The 16,727-nt window shown below is 40.9% G+C and overlaps 1 protein-coding gene across 1 annotated transcript in view; it reads left to right on the top strand.

The window, feature by feature from the left end:
• The window catches only part of LOC117524952 (protein unc-13 homolog C-like), a 495,429-nt gene that overhangs the window by 43,996 nt on the left and 434,706 nt on the right, over nucleotides 1-16,727 (top strand).

Genomic DNA, 16,727 nt, shown 5'->3' with positions numbered 1-16,727 from the left:
GCGACCTCTCCAAGGTTTTGTGGGATTTGAAACGTCAATAGGGCGAATAGCCAACATTTATGTGTCAAGACAATATTGAGTGCACGTTTTACAATATAATAAAAGGTGCACACAACATCATAAAACGTGTGCACATTCTCTCCACATGCAAAACATTTTGTGATGACACTTCCAGGGCTCCGTAAAAATGCCTGTTTTTACAAATAAAAAAATGGAATATTTTACAAAAGCACATTTATCTGTAAACACCAACACACGACACACATCACATTAACATGTTGGTTTACATAATGAATGACTGAACCAATCAGTGTTTGGCAGAGGCACATTTTACCCAGAATCCTTTGCGAGCTGTCTGTGTTTGTTACGAAACCTCAGAATTAGTGCATTGTTCAACATGAAAAGATATATGTTATATTTTAACTTTGTACAAATGACAGAATTGACATTAATGGAGTTATTCTAGCTATTAATGTTATTTATAATTCAAAACCATAAGTCAGCACTGCTTTATTTTCCAAGACCTCCGCCTGACCGGAGCGTTGTGGTTGGTAGAGAGCTGGGGTTTATGGCTGCTCTTAGCTTGCTTCTGTGCTGGAAGCCATGTAGTAAACAAGAGCTTCCAGCAGGAGGCAAGATGTTCAAAGACAGAAGTGTGGGCTCATTGTTTGGGTTTGTCGTCACTTTTGATGCTACCAGAAGCGATCGTGGTGTTAAAACTCAAATTCAGTTTATTAGCAGTTGCAAATGTACCAGAGACAATAATGGAATTTATCGGTTATCGGTTATCTGTAACTTCTGATGCATTTTGGGGTGGTTTATTGTTTTATCTTTATCAAAGATAACTTTTCAGTTATCTGATTATCTGTTATCGAAGCTAATTTTTTGGTTATCTGTGCCCACCACTGCTGGAGGGTTATAATTTATGATTCTTATGCGTTCTTTTAGAGTTCTATGATGTAAATTTTAAAATTTTATTATAAATATGCCTTTTATGTTGTGTATGTTTTGTGGTCTTGTAGGCTCTGTACAGCACTTTGAATTCTCTGAAAGTGCCTTAATAATATTAACTATTAATTAATACATACAGCATCGTACTCACTCACTCACTCACTCACTCACTCACTCACTCACTCACTCACTCACTCACTCACTCACTCACTCACTCACTCACTCACTCACTCATCTTCAACCGCTTAGTCCAATTAAGGGTTGCGGGGGGCTGGAGCATGGTAATCCATGGTAAATATGTTTAGAGTAGTGAATTCTCAGAAACTGATCCAGGAATTTTCATACCATAAAGTCCAAAGGCACTTAAGAAACCAGGAATCCATAATGTCAAAGGAGCCGATACCGGTGTCGCAGACTGAACGGTTAAATCATTCTAAAGTCAGTTTTAAGCAGAAACTAGGACGTTTTAAGTAGAAACGAGGTGATAATTGGTGAGACGCTACTGACGCTTTGAAATGACGGAGGTGCAATGAACGCAGCACCAGCAGCTCATCTGGCTGTGGCACTCATCTGGCTCTGGCACTTAGCTTCCTCCGTCTTTTATTATGAAATAATGCTGAATTTATGTGGATAATGATTGTTGGACCAAAAGCTTCAGATATCTGTTTGGTGGGATAGATGATGACTGGAGTGCAGTTTTAAGCTGAAATGAGGTGATAATCGGTGAACCTTGGCTGCACGCAGAACTGATGCCTGTGCAGTGAAGGTGGACTGAGGTTTTAGGGGGGACCATTCGGTCGGCGACACCGGGAGATCAGTCCACTGCAACTGGAGCTAAAAATGGCAGGCAAAAACAGAAGTCCAGAATGATAACTGAAGTCAGCAATATGTAGTTTGTAACCTAGAATACTGTGACATGGAAGGGTAGAAAGCACGAGGGAACCCAAACCAACAATCTGGCGCCAAGAGACATTTCATTCAATTAGCCTGAGTTGCCATGCGAACACGCAAGTCAACAACCTAGATGTTCAAACCAACACAGTGTGATAAATAAGTGCCAAAGTAAAGAGGGCAGTCTGTAAACAAATTAAATGACATGGAAAGAAATTTGTTAGAATAACTGTGTGACTGTGAACTGGACCAGAACAGGATAACATGACTGGAGCTTAATCATGACCTATGACAAGAGTCAAACTCATACCGGACAAATACCACGATAAGAGCACAATAAAAAAAATACCACAAGAAGAAATAACAAATAAGTCTGAGGTAAAATGAACAGAAATAACTCAGAGCAACATTTGACAAGACCAGTACCTAAACATGATTCATGACAGTACTTTATAATGGCATTGTATACAAGGCTGTTTCTTATATGTTACATAACATCTTATTTGTCTTTCTTGTCAAAGTCTCCTTGTATTATTGTTTTCTTTGTGAAAGGTGCAATATCAAATTTAACCGTCATGTGGTGTTCATATTGTTGTTACCCAGCCAGTGTTTGTGGGTCTGGCGGACCCGTTGCATTTTGTGGTTTTTAATGCCTCACAATCAAACACTTTTATGTTAAAATACTCAACAGATGTTTACTTCATCCCAAATACAAGCAGTATAAACAGTATATTTATTAGATCACATTTATAACTTATTATTTAAAACGTAATAAAGAAAATCAATTAAAATCAAGATATGAGTGGAAACAAATTTACAAGTGAAGCAAGGTTTTTCAAAATTACTGACTTTTATTTCTTTGAACTCAGAAATTTAACCCATTCAGGTGCACAACACCAAACACAACACATGAACACATAACATATAAACATATTAGTCAAGACAACACATCAGCTCCATTGGACACATGGCCTTTAGCCACTAGCCTATACAAGACATGAGGGGCAGAGTTTTACTGTGTGTGTGTTGCAGATATTTTATGTTTTTCTGTCCATCTTGGGTCCACACACTTCGCACCGCTTCTTCTTGTTGCTGGTGTTCACAACCTGGAATAATGAAAAGATCAGGAATTTTACAAACACCTCTCTCTCTCTCAAAAGACATGAGTGCCAGACATGTACTGCAACAGCATCACACACTTACTTCAGGCTCTGCAGATTGTGGTTCTGTAGGTTGGGTGGATAGTGCACCAGCATTCTCCTCCTGAATCCTCCTCACGATGGCTGCAGAGGCTGGGCTTCTGGGGACATGTTGTCTTTCCTCGATTTGTGGTCTCACCAATGCCTTTCCCAGATCCTCGAGAAAGAGGCATCTCTTTTGGAGCTTCCCTCTGTTCCACTCTGAGTTCAGTGCAATCCAAATGACAAAGGCGTTGTATGCTGAGATGTCCAACATGTCAAAGAATATCACCAGTGGCCAGCGTAGAGTCCTCCGTTTGCAGCTGTAGGCCGTCACTAGCTTATCCATGTTGTCTACCCCTCCTTTTGTGGCATTATAATCCATGATGATCTCTGGTTTGTGATGTTCCTGGTCACAGATTATTCCATCCCCATGCAGTGTACTCATGAGTCCCACATTTTTGCCTTTCTTTGGCACATAGGATACAGAGATGTGTCAGCCGTGTATGCAACTTGGAAGACATGACAGGCCTGTTTTTTGAGAGTGAGCAGTTGAGGTGGGAGCTCTGACTTGTTTTTCGGATTGTTCCCACACATGGTCAGCTTCCTCTTTAGGAGCTCATGTTACCAGCTTGTAGAGGTGAAAAAAATTGTCACATGTGATGTTGTGTCCACTGAGTCCCTGACACATGTCCTGAACAACTCTCATTCCCTGGTTTTTCTCAGGGGCTCCTCCATCAGGTTTCCCTGTGTAGACTTGTAAGTTCCAAGCATATGAGGAAGTGGCATCACAAGCAGCCCAGATCTTTATACCATTTATATACTGCCAAAAGGGACAGCGGCTCTCTCTTTCTGTCACTCTCTCTCTCACACACACACACACACACACACACACACACACACACACACTAACAGCAGGCCCAGACAGGAGGAGTGTAGGTACACAGAACATCGATTTCCACACTTCTAGCTCTGGGCTCCCAGTAGACCCCGAACATCTTATATGTAATAGAAATGTGTAGGGGGTGTACAGTGTGTGGTCATGAAAAATTGTATTCTGATATATGCTCTTCACAGTAATGAGCCAAGGCCAGTGAGTCTGAGTTTGAAAAAAGAATTAATTGTATTATTTTTCTTTTAATAAAAAATGAAAACGGGTCCCACAGACCCGAACACCACACAAGGGTTAATTGACTAAGTAAGGCTTGAAGTCACTGAAATGCCAGCTTTTGTTGCATCATGTTTGGACACAGCTAAAGACAGTTACGGCCATGTTCTCACAAACACAATTTTGTATTGGTTTGGTCTTTGTGTTTTCTTGTAAGTTCTGATGATACAAGATGCCAAAACAGAAGTTGAAACTGTTAGGAACTTTTACAAATTCTCTCACTGTCATCTGTTTTTTGTTGGGTTTTTTTGTGTGTTTTGGCTGCTCCTGAATATTCAAGGTCACCACAGTGGGATTTGATGCAAGTTTTACACTAGATGCTCTTCCCGACGCAACCTCAGTTCTGCATGGAGAAACACACACAGCCCCTGGTGTTCCCAAACAGTCTTCCAGCCAAGTATTAATCAGGACCTGCTCTGCTTCACTCACTGAACACAAGCATGAATATTGGCAGTCTTCTTTGTGGCCTGTGTTGATTTTGCAGAGTTTTATTCTGGTGATTGGGTTGCATTGTGAAATATCCTTGTAATGTGTGGCATCTGCAACAAGCTGTTGGACAACATAGCTGTCCTATACACTGTGAGTGCTGTGTGAAATGTAGACTGTGTCTGACTTTTTCCCAGTGAATTCTGGCGTTCACCAGGGATGCGTTCTGATCCCTACACTGTTCAGTACTTGGATGGACTGGGTGTTGGCTAAGGTCATGGATTTCAGCAACTTGGCCAACTTTGTTGGTGAGGAAACTTTGACTGGTGGATTTTTGTTCAATCAATGTACGCCCTGATTGTAGAATTGAGAAGCTGAGTGAGGAGTATTTGAGTTTGTGATTATCTTGGATCAACAGGTAAGATTCATACTTTTAGTGACATTTGGGACTCAGCTATCATTATTGTGTCTGAATGTGAGTAAAATGTTAATTTTATCTCGGCAGTGACATTCATGGTTCTGGGATCTCATCCCATGTGGTTGCGAAATATCTGGGAAGAGGTAATGGAGTAATGACATTGCTGCATAGAGATATTTGATGATACTGATGGACTTTGCAGGAAATCAGAAGTCCAAGTCTTTAGGTACTTCTAGTCCTACTATATGGTTGGGAGACTTGGACTCTGACTAGGGCATAAAGCAACAACAGCGTGTCCTTGATATTAGGTCACTCCAGAGAGTCCACGGGTACCACTGAAATGGCTTTTCATAAGAAGATTCAGATGATGTGTACTATTTGCATTGTGTGAGAACATCAGCTCTGACATTTTGGCGATGTGACATGCTTCCTTGAGTATGATCCAGCACGCAGGTGCCTCAGTGCTGAGGATAGACAATACAGATAACACTTTTGACAGACTACCAGTTTGTGCTTACAAGGCCACAAAAGCATGCAAATACTTTTGTGAAGTGTATGCGCAGGGGATCCAGTTTCATCCTGGTGACGGACAGAAATGCCACGTGAAATCTAAAGTCTGGGGAATTCTATGAAATGGTAGACTTACTTTGCCCCTGTGGATGGAACAGTTGTTGGTACAACAATGGTCTTTTTTAATATGCTTCACACTCTCCCATCACAATCTTGGAATAACACTTTGCCCCCCACGCCTATAGCAGAAGAGGGAATTCATGCTTTGTTGCATGAGATTTACACACCGCTGAGCATGCACATTCGGTTTGTAACATCGGTCTATTACATTGGAAAAATTGTTGGCATAAGAAAACAAATTCTCGCTGTAGCAGATACGAGGGCTGTCAATAAAGTAACGGTCCTTTTTATTTTTTTCAAAAACTATATGGATTTCATATGTTTTTACGTCAGACATGCTTGAACCCTCGTGCGCATGCGTGAGTTTTTCCACGCCTGTCGGTGACGTCATTCGCCTGTGAGCACTCCTTGTGGGAGGAGTCGTCCAGCCCCTCGTCGGAATTCCTTTGTCTGAGAAGTTGCTGAGAGACTGGCGCGTTGTTTGATCAAAATTTTTTCTAAACCTGTGAGACACATCGAAGTGGACACGGTTCGAAAAATTAAGCTGGTTTCCAGTGAAAATTTTAACGGCTGATGAGAGATTTTGAGGTGATTCTGTCGCTTTAAGGACTTCCCACGGTGTGAGACGTCGCTCAGCGCTCTCAGCCGCCGTCGTCAGCCTGTTCAAGCTGAAAACCTCCACATTTCAGGCTCTATTGATCCAGGACGTCGTGAGAGAACAGAGAAGTTTCAGAAGAAGTCGGTTTCAGCATTTTATCCGGATATTCCACTGTTAAAAAAGATTTTTTTAATGAAAGACGTGCGGACGGATCCGCGCGTCGGGACGCAGCCGATGCGGTGCGGCGGCACAGGAAAAAACACCTCCGTGTTGATAACCATTTGTAAAATCCAGGCGGCTTTTGATGGCTTTCAGTGGAGTGAGTATATGAGAAATTGTTTAACAGGCAGGACATGTTCCAACTTGTCCTTAAGGCTTTCAACAGAGGTGTTTTTCCTGTGGCGGAGCGTCGCGGCGGCTGTGTCCCGACGCGCGGACCCGTCCGCACGACTTTCATTAAAAAAATCTCCTTTAACAGTGGAATATCCGGATAAAATGCTGAAACCGACTTCTTCTGAAACTTCTCTGTTCTCTCACGACGTCCTGGATCAATAGAACCTGAAATGTGGAGGTTTTCAGCTTGAACAGGCTGACGACGGCGGCTGAGAGCGCTGAGCGACGTCTCGCACCGTGGGAAGTCCTTAAAGCGACAGAATCACCTCAAAATCTCTCATCAGCCGTTAAAATTTTCACTGAAAACCAGCTTAATTTTTCGAACCGTGTCCACTTCGATGTGTCTCACAGGTTTAGAAAAAGTTTGATCAAACAACGCGCCAGTCTCTCAGCAACTTCTCAGACAAAGGAATTCCGACGAGGGGCTGGACGACTCCTCCCACAAGGAGTGCTCACAGGCGAATGATGTCACCGACAGGCGTGGAAAAACTCACGCATGCGCACGAGGGTTCAAGCATGTCTGACGTAAAAACATATGAATGAAATCCATATAGTTTTTGAAAAAAATAAAAAGGACCGTTATTTTATTGACAGCCCTCATATTCTGCAAAAAGTCACATGAAACATTAAAGAGGAGAAAACATTAACACTTTGGGTGACTGCCTCTTAACTTTAAAACTAAATTATTTTGGGGGAACTACCAAGTACATTTACAAGACTCCTGCAGATCAGTACATTATTTATAATACATAAACATAATATATTATTTATAACACATTTTCAATTGTTATAATGATTATTTTAAGACGTATTTGATTTTGTGGTCTCAAATACTGCTTATTTTATCTATTTATTTTTTATACAAGCAAGAATTTGTTGTAGTTGTGCAGGTGGTGGTGGTGGTGTGTGTGTGCATGCGTGCATACTACCTTTTTCATGCATTTGGTTCTGCTTGTTGCCCTGCAGTGGCGTTTTGCTCTGGTGAGTTCTAATCTCTGTTTGTGTGACTATGTGTGTACTGCCACTGAAATTTACATATTTTTGTTTCCACATAAACACCAGGGCATACACACATTTCCTACCAATCAGATATTTTTCTGCAGGCACCTGTGAAATGGGTTTCATATCTGTAGCCTACATCCAGCCTTTGTTGTCTGATTTTATCGCGTGCAGCTGTAGACTTGTTGGTCGTTGACTCTGTCTGTGTTGTGTCCTATGGAGTACAGGTCTGCTGAATGTAGCTTAACTGATTGCAGACCCACTTACAGCTTAGTTCCTTCTTACCTGTTGTAGCGCCACACATTGCCACACCTGTGTCCTGTGATTCGGTGACAATTATCAGTTATATGCAGACGTTTGTGCGTTTCAGTGCAAACCACATTTAATTGTATGACATACAATCAAAATGAAAATTTCCAGGCTTTGTGAGGACTTCAGTTAAATTTTTACCCAAGGCCACAATATGACCATTGGAAATTGCAGAGGCCTTGCATCCGCCGGTCTGTCTGTGCTCAGCATAAGTCCAGTCCTATTCCTGCCAAGGCCTTCAAATTCACAGGAAACATTTTGGGACACAGACCTTTGGAAGTTGGAGTTCTGTTCAACAATAAGACATAATTTTTTATTGCAGTATTTTTTTTAAATATTGGAGTTAATCTACATTTCAGTAATGTCCCAGGCATCACTTTATTTATTTTTCTTGATAATTGTCATTATTTTGATTTACACTAATGTTTCTCCACACAGATTGCTCTAAATTGTTGTGTTTGACCATATTTGCGGCTGTATCACATATTCCATGCTGTTCAGATGCAGTCATAATTAGCCCTTAGTTTTTGATGTGTGGACATGCTGAACTGGAACAGAAAGCTTAAAAGTCAAACATCATTTATAATTTAGACAGCAGCAGCAACAGAAAGCTGTGTGTATTCAGGAGAACTGCAGTTGCTCTCTTTCTCTTACATTAATATCAAATTTGCTGCCGTGTCTACAGTGAAGACAGTGGAGGTGGCAGCAGCTCGCTGCCTAAAAGTACCGTAATGACACTGTGAAGTACTTTGGATGAAACTGTCTGCCAGTGTGTTCATGTTTATGAGCAGTTTTTAATTTCACATAGAGACTCAAAAACAAACAAACAAGATATTGAGAAATACACCCCCCTCCACAACCAAAAGGTGGAACACTATAGTCATGGCACATGGATGATCTTGACTTCATGCATGACCTATACATTGCTTTCTGCAATAATATGTCATGAATTATAATTAATGTGACTTGCATTTGTGATCTCATGCATGAACAATATAATATTATACAAATAATGAATGTTTATGAGTTAAATTCGCCTCGTTGAATGGTATGTTCCAGCTTTCACCTCATGAAATATTCGTACCATTGAAAGAATGTAAAAACATTCATTATTTGTTTTATATAACGGCTAAAATAGAGCATTGTCATTTGATATTTTATTAATTTATAAACAACAGAAAAGGGACTAGGGCTGAACGATTTTGGAAAATAATCTAATTGCGATTTTTCTCCTCAATATTGCGATTGCGATTTAATATGCGATTATTTTTCCCCTTCTTGTGCATTAAAAAAACCACACACATGCACACACAATAGAATTAATGAATCTGTTTCATAATAAACTATATTTTTTTAAAGTGCAAACAACACAATGCAACACAACAACAATGCAAACAAACTGACTTTACTTATTCAACTTTAGTTTTATGTAAACATGAGGCCTGCTCTTTTTAAACACTGAACTTTATAGATTTATAATAATCTATAAATAAATACAATTACAGGTATAAAACAAATAAAGCTTACTGATCTCAAGTCAGTAACATCACACATACTAAAGTGCAAAAAGCAGATATGTGCTTTAAAACCTATTGGACATTTTTTAAAGTAGACCTGCATTGAAATAAATGTGGTCAGATTTCAGAAAGAAATAGCTGATATGTATTTATAAGACCCTTGTGAATGCAGTAAAGTAAATCTGTAAGCCCAAATTTGTAATTCAGCGGAGAAATCTTCCTTTAAAAATGACAAATTTGCAGCTAAAATTTAGCCCTCTGTGAAAACAGTTTGTACAGCCGTATCATTTCCATGACGTCAGGGACAAGACGACGTGCTCCCGCCTTCAGTCCGATCCCGCATTGAAATTGATTTTATCTGTTAGTAATGTTACTTATACACGTCCTGGTTTCAACATCCAAAAGTAAGCTGCAATGAATTTGAGATACATATCTGTGTGCTCAGATCAGCAACGACATCGACAGCGGGCGCCGTTCTTCCTCTCCCGCTCTTCTGCCTCCGCTACGCTCGCTGTTTTAATGTGAAGCGGCCGGTACACCTGTTGCTGCAAGGACAGACTTCTTGCGGCAAAATCCACAGCACCGCACGTCTCGGCAATCGGAGCCCCAGAGCTCCATGGACGCTGAGAGAGGTTTATATATTTTTAATGACTGGGATTCTTTGCAGGTCTCGCCTCCATATCCCGCGATGGTACCGGAGGCGAAAGACAGTAGATTTTCATTGCGACACCACTCAATCAAATGGGCGTATGAAAAAGTCCCCCAAAATAATTTTCAAGCACAAATAAATGTGTACTCACCAAACGTGCCGCAAGACAATATGAAGTTTTAAAAAAAGTAGATCCTTCCGTATAAGACAAGAAAAAGGTGCAGATGCAAACTGACGTAAATCCACAATTTACAATTGGCGCAATGCATGCTAGGAGAGGGTCTTGTCCGTGACGTCTCGGCAGCGTCCATGATGAGAGGGACAATTTGCGGAGGGCTAAATGTTAGCTGTAAATTTGTAATTTTCAAATGAAGATTTCTCCGTTGAATGACAGATCTGGGCTTGCAGATTTACTTTACTACATTCAGAAGGATCTCATGTGTAAATGTAAGTCATTTTTTGTTCAAAAAATCTGACTGCATTTTTTTCAATGCAGGTCTCCTTTAAGTATATCAAACTCCCAATATATCCAAAAAGTGTTGTAAGTTCTAAGAGGAAAAAAAAAACATTTTGAACATGAATTCACTCAGTAGCAGCAGTGCACAACATATTAAAGTGCAAAATGATGACTATGGCACCATCAACCAGAAAAGATTATTTAGTATAGTTCTCATAAGTTCACAGATTTTTTGCATGGAAAACAAGCATGTCAACTTTTGCTGGTTTTAAAGATGCGCGAGTGCAAGTCACTATATTACCTCCAGAACTAAAAAGACGCTCTGAAGGAGCACTTGTGGCAGGGACGCACAGATACTTGTGAGCCAAACTGCACAGTTGAGGAAAGTTGATTTTGTGCACCTTCCACCAGGCCAAGGGGTCATCTTCTCCATCAATGGGAGGGGACATGAGGTAACTGTTTAACTCTGCCTCAGCAAGGTCTTCAGGTTGGATGGAAGAAAGAGAGGTCACACCAGTCTTGAAGAAGCTGCCAAGAGACTTCTTCACCTTTTCGCCAGAGGGCTTTGCACTTTGAGCTGTTGGAGTTGTTTCAGTGCGAGACCTCTTCTCCTGCAAGATGAAAGATAGTAAAAAAAAAAACAACAAAACAGCAATCAGTACTGAAATAAGATTATACTTACATAGGAAGTATTTGCAATATAATAGTAACCTGGTGATGTGCAAGCCTTGCTGATTGGAGCATTTCAGTCTTGAGTCTGGTCTTAATTGTAGGAATGTTGTCTGCAGAGATATAATTGGTTTTAAACCTGGGGTCTAAGCAGGATGCAACATCCAAAAGCTCCTGGGTGCTGGGGTCTTTATACTTGTCACTGAGGTATGCCAGGACTTTGGTTTTGATTGATCTAGTCAGGTCAGTGTCCTCTTGGTTTTCAGCCAGAACTGATGTGGCCAAAAGGTGTAGAACTGGTTTGAGGTAGTAGACACTGACATACTCCTCTCCAGAGAGGGCATCAGTAAAGTCACTAAGGGATGCAGTGCCTTGTGAATAGACTCCAACACCTCTATATCTTGCCATGTTGGGATGAGGGAGCGTGCATTTCTATCATCTGACAAAACCTGTGTAATGGCTTTAAGCTGTTCTAGGACCCTGGAAATCATCATTTCTTTGGATCTTCATCTCGTGGGGCACTCCGTAATGAGACTGTGTTCAGGAAGTTTGAGTTCCCTCTGTGCCTCAGTCAATGCTGCTTTTTTCTTCCAACTGTGGGAGAAGTGCCCCACCAACTGCTTGCACAGCCCTAGTGCTCTGGAAACTCTTTCATCTTTGATAGCATGTCCTATAAAATAATATGAAATACTGTGAATAATACTATCAGTTATCAAGTTGTTCACCAATGAATATGGCTTTATACACTCTGAAGAAAACCATACACCCTGAGGCTGAATATGATAACGATTTTATCATATACCTATAAATGATCATTTTCTGAAGGGTGTAAAAAGCCTTTTCATATACCTATAAATGATACGCCAACGTGATTGGAGCCATACACCCTTTTCGTGGACGGGTAATATTTTTCATACCACCCGTGACATCATCAGGTGTCACTTACAATTCTTTCTGCCTCGCTTAGAAAACAGCGCTTGGAACTTGAGGTGGATGGATGATGAAAGAAGGAAAACACCTTCGCAATTTATGTCGACATTTTGATGAATTTCTTCATTTACAGCAGCTTCATTAAACAAATGTACTCGAATGATTATTTGCACATTGGCGAGCTTACAGGCTAACCTCCGCTAACACTAGAAGACAGTTGCCAGTTATGGCTTCTGAAACAAGCGAGAAAAAAAAAATGGCACCGTTCAGCTGAAGCATTAGTGGACGTACGTGACACCGGTGGAACAAGAGGTGAAGCTCTTAACAGACAGAATATTTTACATCCGCTAATGCTTCAGCTGAACGGTGCTGTTTCTTTTTTTTCTCGCTTGTTTCAGAAGCCATAACTGGCAACTGTCTTCTAGTGTTAGCGGAGGTTAGCCTGTAAGCTCGCCGATGTGCAAATAATCATTCGAGTACATTTGTTTAATGAAGCTGCTGTAAATGAAGAAATTCATCAAAATGTCGACATAAATTGCGAAGGTGTTTTGCTTCTTTCATCATCCATCCACCTGCGCTGTTAGGAAGCGCTGTTTCCTAAACGAGGCGGAAAGAATTGTACGTGACGCCTGATTGACTTTGACACTTGGGTGGTATGAAAAATATTACCCGTCCACGAAAAGGGTGTATGGCTATTTACTCTTTAGTGTCTTATCCAATCGCGTTGGCGTATCATTTATAGGTATATGATAGAGTGTGATATCAAGTTGCAAACTTTGTAATAAACACAAGTTTTTTTCACACTATCTCTATCACTCTGCTATATCGCACACACATCATGATAGTAATTTACTTACCGATGGCAAGATGTAAACGGTGTCCAAAACATTGCAGTCTTGTCCATCCATTTATCTCTGCTGCCATCACCATATTTGAGGCATTGTCCGTCGTAATGCAGATGTGATTTTCTTCGTGTAGATCCCAACTGGCAAGCCCCTCCCTTAAACTGGCTGCAATGTTTTCTGTCGCGTGGTCATCCGGGAAGTAGGAGGCTTGAAGGCAGCAAGCTTTGAGATTTAGGTCTTCGTCTATGTAATGCACAGTAAGACTCTGGTATGGCTCTGCTGTACGGCTTGACCACAGGTCAGTTGTTGTTGCAAAAAACGCCACCGTTTTCAGCTCCGCTGTAACTTTCAGTCTGCATTTTTGTAGATGTCTGGTATTGCAACCTGGCTAAAATGTGTGCATGAAGGCATTCTGTACCGCTTATCCAATGTGCTAACCAAAGCCTGAAACCCAGGCTTGGTCACTATACTAATAGGCATCATGTCTTGCACGATGAACTCCGTTATTGCTGAAGTTATTTCTGTGTGCCATTTTAAACTCCGTTCATATGGCGTAATTCCTTTGAACTGTTCTGTCAATGATCCCTGTCGGCTGGTACTTTGTTTGCTTGGAGTATTTGTCGTAGTAGCCATGCAACTATCGTATACAGCTTTAAATGTTGAAAAAGGTTCGTGGTGTTGCCTCGTGAGGTAGCAACTGTAGCAAGGCAGGTTCTGCACAATACCTGATGCTGCGCTGCATCTTCATTTTTAAAGCCAAAATAATTCCACACAACTGACGTGCTGCCCCTCTTTGGTACCAAACTTTGAGCTGTGTCTGCTTCTGTCGAGCCTGAAGCCATTGTACAACAGGTTAGCGCAGTGCTACTGCTAACTACGCGTTGTGGCTGCTTTCTTCGCTCGGCTTGCACTCAAATCTCGTGCGTTACGAGATCACGTTTCAAATCGCGTCCTTTGCGATTAGGAAATCTCGTTCTATGATATCGCGATATTATTGTAAATGTAATTAATTGTTCAGCCCTAAAAGGGACTTACATTTTGGTGTTTCACTGTGATGTGTAGTCCAGTGATGCTGTGCACTGACTTCGGACTTCCATAAAAAAAAAAGACTTTGTGTCGTTCCTCACTCCAGCCAAAAATCACATCAGCTTTTCAATCAAGTGATCATGTTGCTGTCCCGCGCGCATGCGACCGGCTCAGTCCAGCCGTGTACCTGCTCAGTGCAGAGAAAAAAAAAAAGTCACGTCAGAAAAAAGTCCAGGTTTTCTTTCTCTTCCTGCTAACAGACAGCACAGTGGATTTGTTTTGTGTGTGTGTGTGTGTGTGTGTGTGTATGTGTATCTTACAAGAATTAGCAGTGTCAGTTAGCTCAAATTATGCCTCAGGAGAGTCGTGTCCCCCACACGCGCGTGCGCACACGCAACCTGGTCGGCGCTTGTGTGTGCGTGAACAACAAAAATAAGACTGTATACGTCCTCAGTGCAGTGGGAAAAAAAATCACGTCAGAAATGAGTCCAGGTTTTGTTCACTAACAACCTCCAGGCAGCACAGTGGATTAGTTTTGTGTGTGCGTGCGCGCGCACGCTCATATGTGGGTGCGCGTGCACGTGTGTGCACGAGCATGTGTGCGCGACGTGCACGAGCATACAAACGAGTGTGTGCGCGCATGTGCACGGGGGCGTGCGCATGTGCACGGGGGCGTGCGCATGTGCACGAGGACGTGCACGAGCACAGCGCACGTGTGTGCGTGATCACGTGTGTGCACGTGCAAGAGGATGTGCACGCTTGCATGTATGTGTGCGCGTGCACGTTCAAGTGCAATGGTACCAAATGTATGGAATCAAATTTGCACTCTAAATGGAACCAAGCCACACTCTGAATGCAATGCAACACAGATGGGATGAATTAATCCATGTCATGTGACATACAAAGCACCAATCAAATAACAAGAATCCACTCAGCCGTTATATAATATACAAATGATGAATGTTTATGAGTGCAATGGTAAGAATATTTTCACGAGTAGAAAGATGGATTGTTCCATTCAATGAGGTGACAACGATCTATTTATTTGTTATATAAAGTTATTAAACATGATTATGATTTATTTATTCATTAATTCCTTCATTCATTTTCTGCCACTTATCCTTGTAAGTAAAGGTAATGTTATTGTTAATGAATTATCATGACTTTATGCATGAAAATCATGAATTCATGCATCTAAACCTCTTTGAATTCTTCATGGTGGCCTGAAGGTAAAAGGACAGACCCAAAGTCACCACTTTAGGTGAGAGGCCACACACACATGATGAAGTCTAGGTGGAAGTTAGTTAATGATGGCATTATTTTTATGTTGACAGCAAAAACGGGCTATGTGCTATGATTTACCATTTATGGGTCTTTCATTTTACCCACAGGCCTCTGTAAAGAAAACATTCAGAAGTAATAATGATTGAAGAAAATTTCTTCTTGCATTTTTTTTGACAAATTGTTCTATCACATTTGCATTTATGAGATAATGTGGGTTCTTGTATTTTTCCTTAATAATTCAAGATGTTTTAGATGCATGAATGCACACTTTTTTCCAAACAAAGTACAAGCAACTCCTGTATACCATGACCCAGGCCTGGATAAGTGGCAGAAAATGAATAAATGAGCGAACTTTGGTGCCCGTGTTTATCCCCAGACACTGGAGTCTGAAGCAGATGACAGTTTACATCTCCTCCTGAATGGGAGGCCAGTCCATCCTAGGCTACTCCCGCAGCCAAGGCCAGAACCCATTGACAGATGGATGGACTGGCACAACATTGATGAAGTGTCTTTTTCAAGGACACAGACACGTGGCATGACCGGGGATCAAACACGGACCAACATATTAGTAGTCTAACGCCTGTCCCATAAGGTTACCTGTTCTGCAATGAACCTCATACAGCCATGCAAGAATTCATGACAATTCATACACAATAACCCTAGTTACATGGACAGTAAAGATCATATTATTTGGCAAACAAATAATATATCATAATCATGATTAATAAATTATATAATTTGTAATGTGTGCTCATCTTGATAATGGTTTAATTAATGTGTTCATTCATGAGGTCACGAATGACTTTGATCTCATGTTAATGTTAATTCCTGATGTTCCATGAGGTATTAATGTGTGAACTAATGTATAGGCTATCCTTTAATTCTTAATTCTGAAATAATTAATTCATGCATGCTGCTTTAAAAGGCTGTGAACTGCACTTCAGCTGTGGTGTGTCACTTTATAGAAATACTGTTTTTGTTTGTAACACATTAGAGCATCATTTATTACATCTAGAGTAATACAAGTGTAATTATACCTGTGCAACCTTGCATATTTAAAGTCTGGCCCTCTTGTACTTTGTCTCTAAATTGGCATTGTGATTTTTTTATTCTCACCTAATGTTCTGTGTCTCCTTTGTTTAAATGCAGATCCAAGATCTGTTATTGATTACACCTTTTTTAAAAATTTGTGCTGTATTTTCCTGCGCTGGTAACATTACGTGGCTTGTACAGCACAAATGTATATGAGTTGGTGGGTGAGTGTGCACTTGAGTTTGTCCATCCCAGCCAGCGTGTGTAGGCAGTAACTCAAAAACAACGAATGCTATGATATAACTCGCCAAATTAAAAGAGGAAACAATGGATGAAGTCTATAGATCTTGGTGGTTT

Source organism: Thalassophryne amazonica, chromosome 2 (assembly GCF_902500255.1).
Source record: "Thalassophryne amazonica chromosome 2, fThaAma1.1, whole genome shotgun sequence".
NCBI lineage: Eukaryota > Metazoa > Chordata > Actinopteri > Batrachoidiformes > Batrachoididae > Thalassophryne > Thalassophryne amazonica.
This window is presented reverse-complemented; position numbering and strand designations above follow the sequence as displayed.